Source organism: Lepidothrix coronata, unplaced genomic scaffold (genome assembly GCF_001604755.1).
Source record: "Lepidothrix coronata isolate B3197 unplaced genomic scaffold, Lepidothrix_coronata-1.0 Scaffold187, whole genome shotgun sequence".
In the NCBI taxonomy this organism is placed as follows: domain Eukaryota; kingdom Metazoa; phylum Chordata; class Aves; order Passeriformes; family Pipridae; genus Lepidothrix; species Lepidothrix coronata.
The window spans coordinates 738,991-745,100 of record NW_016690367.1 but is presented as its reverse complement, the minus strand read 5'-3'; the positions used below and the strand labels follow the sequence as shown (position 1 = coordinate 745,100).

General features: G+C 50.6%; 1 protein-coding gene across 2 annotated transcripts in view; it reads left to right on the top strand.

The window, feature by feature from the left end:
• WASF2 (WAS protein family member 2) overlaps positions 1 to 6,110 on the top strand; it is a 32,257-nt gene that overhangs the window by 10,118 nt on the left and 16,029 nt on the right. The window lies entirely within an intron of this gene.

Here is a 6,110-nt window from a genome sequence, read left to right as displayed (position 1 = left end):
TTAATTAGTGCAATGGTGTGTTTTTTAGGGATTAAAAAAATAAAAGTCCAGGTCAAACTGCTGGCTGTGTTAGCACTCCAGCAGAAGCCAGGAGGATCTGTACGTTCCCCATTAGTGACACCCCCATCCTTCCACCCCCAGCTTGATTTCTGCCAACAGCTCCAAGCCAGTCCCTCTCCAGGAGAGCAGCCTGGTATTTATTCCGGCAAGATCATCTTCAGCACAGCCGATAACAAAAAAGTTTAAAAGGAAGAGCCAAATTTTCAGTCACACCTGTGCAATCCCCTTGAGGGCAGTAAATGATGATGATAATGCATGAGAAAAAAAAAAAAAAAAAAAAAAAAGAGGCAGAAAATGGCTTTCTGAGCCTCTTTTGCATTTTTCAGAGCCAGCAGACTGGAGAGGGGGAAAAAAAAGGGTATTTTTACTCCGGGAACGGAGCGGGCTGGGTGTTTGTTGTCTCAAGGACTCCGCGGTGTGCTGTACAATGGCTCGTTATGCCGCGGGATCAGGGCTGACGTTCCCCCCCGGTGTGTCGGAACATCGCTGTGGAAATGGGCAGCGGCTGCTCTTGCCCCACGTTGTTGCCCAAACAGCCTCTTTCGTAAGGCTGGCAGATCTTATCTGCGGAGTTCTGCTCCCGGCGACTGGAGTGGGTTGGTAATGCTCAGAGGGGTTATGGGAGGCCGGTTTTTGGGATCAGCTCGGTGTGTTCCCCTGAAAGCCCCCCCGGGGTTTTTGCTGGATCCTGCTTCAGGAGGGCTTTTGTGTAATGGTGGGTGAGAACACAGCATGCCCTTCCCATCCCACCGGCTGGTGAGGGATGGTGGGCAGCGTGTTCCCTGGTGCCCTAGGGGGTTTTTACCCGTCCATCTCCCCGTGGTTTTTTGGGAGAATAGCCCACTGTGAAAGGAAGCAGCCCTGCAGCTGCCCTTCACTGCTGACTCCTGCTCAGCTGCTGGCAGGCAGGGCTGGTAATGACAGATGAGCCTGTGACGCGTTTTTGGGAATGAATACTTGTTACAGCTGGCGGGATGGAGTAGTTTGTGGCATCACATGGCAGTTTGCTCTATAATTTCGCTCCCTATTGCTCGGATGCAGCACTGATTGCTGGGTCTCTCTCCGAGCGTGGAACTGGAGCATTTCTGATTGCTGCATCCCACTTCTCTGTGGCTGCATTGTGAGCTTGGATATAGCCCTGAGCACTCAGCAGAGCCTTCTGCTGATTTCCCCCCCCCTCCCAGTTCTCCCTCTGTGTGTGTGTGTGTGTGGCTGCTGCTTCCCTTTCTGCAAGTCTTTTGGGGTTACATAAAAGCCAGTCTCTTTCTGGCCATTACAGCTACATGGGGGAGTAGTTACTGCTGAGAGAAGCTTGAAATTTGAAGCAGAGTTGTCACAGACATTAGAAAGAACAGTCGGTCTGCGTTGGCAAGCTACTGAGTTAAGTCTTATTTCATACTGATGGGAATTTCAGATCTGATTATCTCCTTTCTCCCTCATTCCCAAACCTGCTGGTGTGCCTAATCCCCTGATGGGCACTCCTAAAGGCAGCTCTCCAAGGGGCTTAGCTGAAGGCTTGGTCTCCTTGACTGTGCTGCTTGTTTGTGTCCAGGCAGAGGATTTTGTAAGGGTGGTTGGTCACCCTGACGTACTTGGAAATCAAGCCTAAATTCCCTCCCCTTCCCCAAAAAAAGCTCCCTGCCCTCCTTAGGTGCTTTGTGCTACACCAGACACTATGACAGATGATCTCACTGCTGGGGTCCAGATTTATTTGCAGATGGTCCCTGATCTAAGAGGTTGTGTGTCACATTGAGCGGGGAATTACCCAGGTGACTCCCAGTAACGCTATGCTAACTGGTCAAATACCAGTGAGGAGAACCCGCCAGATCTCTCCCTCCAGCTCACCTGTTATTTACAGCTCTTTGTGTGCACTGTTGGAGTCCTGCCTGCCTTCTCTGCACCACCACGGTGACTGTGCTATCCACAAAAAACCCCCCCAAACCCAGGTCTGGTTCCTCCCTTGCTGTGCAGCACTGTTTTCTGCTCGGCTCCAAAGTGCTCGTTAAGGAGTATTTGCTCCGAGTTGCTGCTTTCAGTTGACAGAACTCGCCTTGGAAAGCAAATACTCAACCCTAGAACAGCCCTGTATTGCTTCTCAATACTTGTAATCAAAGTCTGTCTCCTTCATTGTCCCTAACAATTGTCCAATTTTACTGTGCCAGCCCCATTTATTAAAAATAGTCAATAAGGCGCAGCTTTGTGCGAGGGGTTTATAGACTGGCAGTTCTTGTTTGAAACAAACCAATTGTGCTTGACTCTAATCCAGAACTGGGATTCCTGAGTGATCTGCTGCAGCAGAGCTCATGGGGAGAGCGGTCGATGACTTGCTGATAGGAAATCTTGGAGCAGCACACTTATCTGGGATTTACCTCAGGCTTTGCTCAAAGCGCCGCATTCGGAAAGGCAAAAATTGCAAGCTGCATTTCCTCCCCCCCTCCTCCTTTTTGGGTGTGTTTCGGGCCATGCTCGTTCCCCAGTGCCCCAAGAGTATTTACAGAACTAATTGCCAAAGTCAGAATCCTCTTAAAAACTGGTGAGCAGGACGTTCAAGGTGAGAATTTATTGTGGAGGGAGCGAGGTGTGAGATGGGCAGCCATGGGAAGAAGCTCTACACATGGATCCTGCTTTCTTGGAGGAACACGAGGCATCCAAGACCACGACGAGCGCAGCGACAAAGCTCAGGAGTTGTCAGGAAGGGTGAGCCCAGGAAACGAGGTGCCAGTTGTGGCTGGAAGATCAGTAGGAATGTAGGAGCGGTGAGTTCAGCTTCCAGGGGCTTTTGTCGTGCTCAGCAAACTTTTTCTCTGGGCTGGAGCAGGCCAGGGCTCGGCAGCGCCTGCGTAAGCATTTCGGGAGAGGGGAAATTATGAGGAATCCTGGCAGTGGCCGGCTGGAGGTGGGGAACGGAGCTGCGGGGCGAAGCCGGGCCGTTCGGAGGGTTTGGCGTTTAGTCACTGCCGTCACAACAGGACTTGGAGCCTTCTGTGGTTCAAGTCGTGACTTGGAGGCTTCAGAGGAAGTGCTTGGGAGCAGGTAGGAAGGGGCTGGTTCAAGTGAGAGCGGAAAATCATTTGTTAGTGTGTCAGAAGCCTTGTTTCTAAGAAGGTGTGAAGCACAGTGGTTGGGAGGATGAGTCTTTTGAACATCACTGATGCAAGGTTTGTGGATTTTCCTTATGGCTCTCCCAGCCAGCAGAGATCACTGAACTTCTTGCCTTGCACCATGTTGCAATTTGAAGACTTCCTTAGTTTTCCATATTCATCAGGAATCTGTTGCAGACAGTTTTCTGTTTCTAAACGCAGTTTCCTTTTACTTTTAACATACTTGGTCTCCTCTCCCATTACACTGTGATCAAGGCAGGTCCTCTGTGCCCATGTCGCTCTTGCAACTTCTTAAAAACAGTGTCCACACCCCAAAACTCTACTCCTGAAACAAATCTAATCTCCAGCGTTCATAAGCAAATGGAAACGCTTATCTTTGCCCCGAAGATAAGGATTTTCGACCTTGCAATTCATTTAAGTTGCATGTGAATGGTAGGATTTAGTTATAATATATGGTGTGCGGTGGTTGTGTGACAGTGACTAATGCCTGATGACCAGGCTGGCCAGCCGGGGTGGAATTCTGCTGTGCTGTCATGCCCTGAGCACAGAAAGTGAAGCGCTTCTGGATGGCCCGTGCCTGGCACTGTGCTGTCAATCGGCTCCTTAATGACTCTCTTAAAGAATAAAAGCAGGAGCCTCCCGGAAAGCTCTTTTAGCTCCGTCGTGTCTCCTCCCTGCCCCCAGTTCATGCCTTGCGCTGGGCTCCAGTGTTTTGCTTCCTCTTCCTCCTTCCCCCTCTGCTCTCCCACCTTGTGCTTTTCCACACCTGGTTTTCTGCCCTACCTGACTCCTGCTTTCGAAATACACCACTTATTTTCCAATCCACGCTATTAATCTTTGTCCCACCTACTCAGGAGGCATGAAGGTTTTACAGGAGCCCATTAGCTGTTATCTCTATCCCTCCCCTCCGAACACTCCGGGGAAAAACAAGGTCTAACGACATTCTTTTAGGGGGGCATCGACTGCTCTTTTTGCTCGTGTGGGTCCCAGATTTCCTTCCTAAAACCTCGAAGCTCCTTGTCCTGCTCAGAGGAGGGGAATTTTTGCTTTAAAGCGCCTCTTACCCCCAGAAGCTGCTGGGAGAGCAGGGTGGTTGTCCACAGCCCATCCTGCCCTCCTTGCCTTGCTCCTCTCCAGTGCTCCAGAGGGTTAATCCCATAGTTTGCTGGATCCTGGCTGGTTTTTAGGGGCAGCAGGGCCGTCCCCGTGGCCTTGGGAAGCCCGAGGAGGCTGTCGTGGCGATCACGAGGGCGAAACTCTCAGTTCTGCAGTGGAGTGTGGCTGTGCCCAGAGGGTGGGGGTGGCTGGCAGGATGAGCTGGGCTATGAAGGGAGTGTTTTTCTTAGCCCTTATCTCTGCTGTCTTGCACCGGTGCAGATTGGTGCTGTACTGTACGGGTGCTCTACCATTGTTTTTCGTTTAAAAACAGCAATTTTCCTCACTACTCCTTGCTTTTAGTTTCAAAGCATGCTTTGAAGGCAAACACTTTTGGGGTGGCTGTACATAGGCAATGCATTCTGAGCCTTTTTTTTGTGGGTATTTGAGGCACTGCTCTGTTTTCTACCCTGTTTTCCCCATCCTTGCAGGGATCGGTGCTACCTGTGTCTATCTGACCACGCTACCCATCATTTTCAGGGGGCTTTTTTTGTCTCTTTTCATACAGTGTGCTCACATCTCACCCCCCACTTCCAGGCTTATTTTTCCTCTTGCTGTTTTCCTTCTGTCTGTCCTACACCTTGGAAGGTTTCCAGCCAGGCTGTCCACTCCGGCTCTGCAGATCCCACCGCGTGTGCTCCCTGGCCGAGCCCTGGGGAAGCACGGGGGAGAAAAGCTGGATGCAGGCAGCCTGCAAATGCTGCCTTGTTTATGAGAGCTGCTTCTTGGTGCAGACTGCAGTCTGGGGGGAGCTGGGAAAGTTTGTCTGGCATGAAGCACTAAAGCTGACAAAAGATTGTAGGGCTTGGGCTGGAATCGATAAAACACAGGGTGTTGGGAAGCGAAGGTCAGAGCCCTTCCTTAGTTCACCCCGTTCTTTAAATATCCTGGTGGCTGTGGCAGTGCTTGGACACGGTGAAGAACAACGTGGACTTGATCCTCAGAGGGTCTTGCTTTTATTTATTTGGATGCAGAACTCCCTGTTCTATGCAGTGTCTGGTTTCGGAGACCCTTTTCCGTGCAGCCTGTTCTAGTGGAAGGTGTCCCTGCCCAGGGCGTTGGAACGAGATGATCTCTAAGGTCCCTTCCGACCCAAACCATCCTGTGATTCTCTGATTCTGTGAAATCCCTCGTGTAGAGACGTTGCAAAATGGCAGCAACCTGCATCTGCTTGTCTGGGAGATATCCCAGCGCCGGGTGCTGCGGCTCTTGAACTCCTCTGCCTTAATGGGTCAAATTTAGCAATTCAAAATCTGGCTGGTGAGGTAATTAGGAGGGATAATGCCCACTTCTTCCTCTTAACACCCTGATAGAAAAGCATCCAGGAAGGACTCCTGGACCTCAAAGATAAGCTGCCAGCTGCCACAGAGACTATCAAAGGGTGGCTCAAAGTCAAGAGCAAACAGCTGATTTTTTCTGGTTCTTGGGTTTTTGCTGGTGGTGACAGGAAGCCATGTTCCCCAAGCTGTTCGCTTCCTGTTTTATTTTTACACCCAGCCCGAGCAGATCCGCATGCCTATCACATGGGAGCTGCCTGCTTCTCTTGGGTTGTTCCTCAGCTGACCTAGAAAAGTGATTCTTTCCCCTTCTAAATTAATCAAGAAGTTGGGATGTATTTGCTTTCACTTAGTCCTAAAGATTTCAGGCGTGTCTCATGCTCCTTGTAGTGAGCTGGTCACCCAGGATTCCTCCTCCCTCTTGGAGCTGGACGATCCAGGAGGGAGCTGTTTGTTGCTTCAGGGTTTGGGCCTGTTAGCAAAGGAGATTTTTGTGAGTTCAAGGCACTGACCTGCA